The sequence below is a fragment of the Sinocyclocheilus grahami genome, unplaced genomic scaffold, assembly GCF_001515645.1.
Source record: "Sinocyclocheilus grahami isolate Dianchi unplaced genomic scaffold, SAMN03320097.WGS_v1.1 scaffold1365.1, whole genome shotgun sequence".
NCBI lineage: Eukaryota > Metazoa > Chordata > Actinopteri > Cypriniformes > Cyprinidae > Sinocyclocheilus > Sinocyclocheilus grahami.
This window is the reverse complement of record NW_015506544.1, coordinates 234,013-234,229: the sequence shown is the minus strand read 5'-3', so window position 1 is coordinate 234,229 and position 217 is coordinate 234,013.

Sequence of the window (217 nt, the reverse complement as noted above, 5' to 3'; positions counted from 1 at the left end):
TCATGTCATACACACACAGAAATGTAATGGTATTCACGGCAACCCGTCAAAATAAAGTTCGGTTTAACTTGAGGGCATTGGCTGTTACTCACATATTAGACTACTGTTGAGTAGAATGTACGTAACAGGCTGCTACTACTACTACTAAAATTATTAAAACCTTATTTTTAAGGAATAAGCATTCAATATTTCTTCAATGTTTTAATTGTAGTATTAA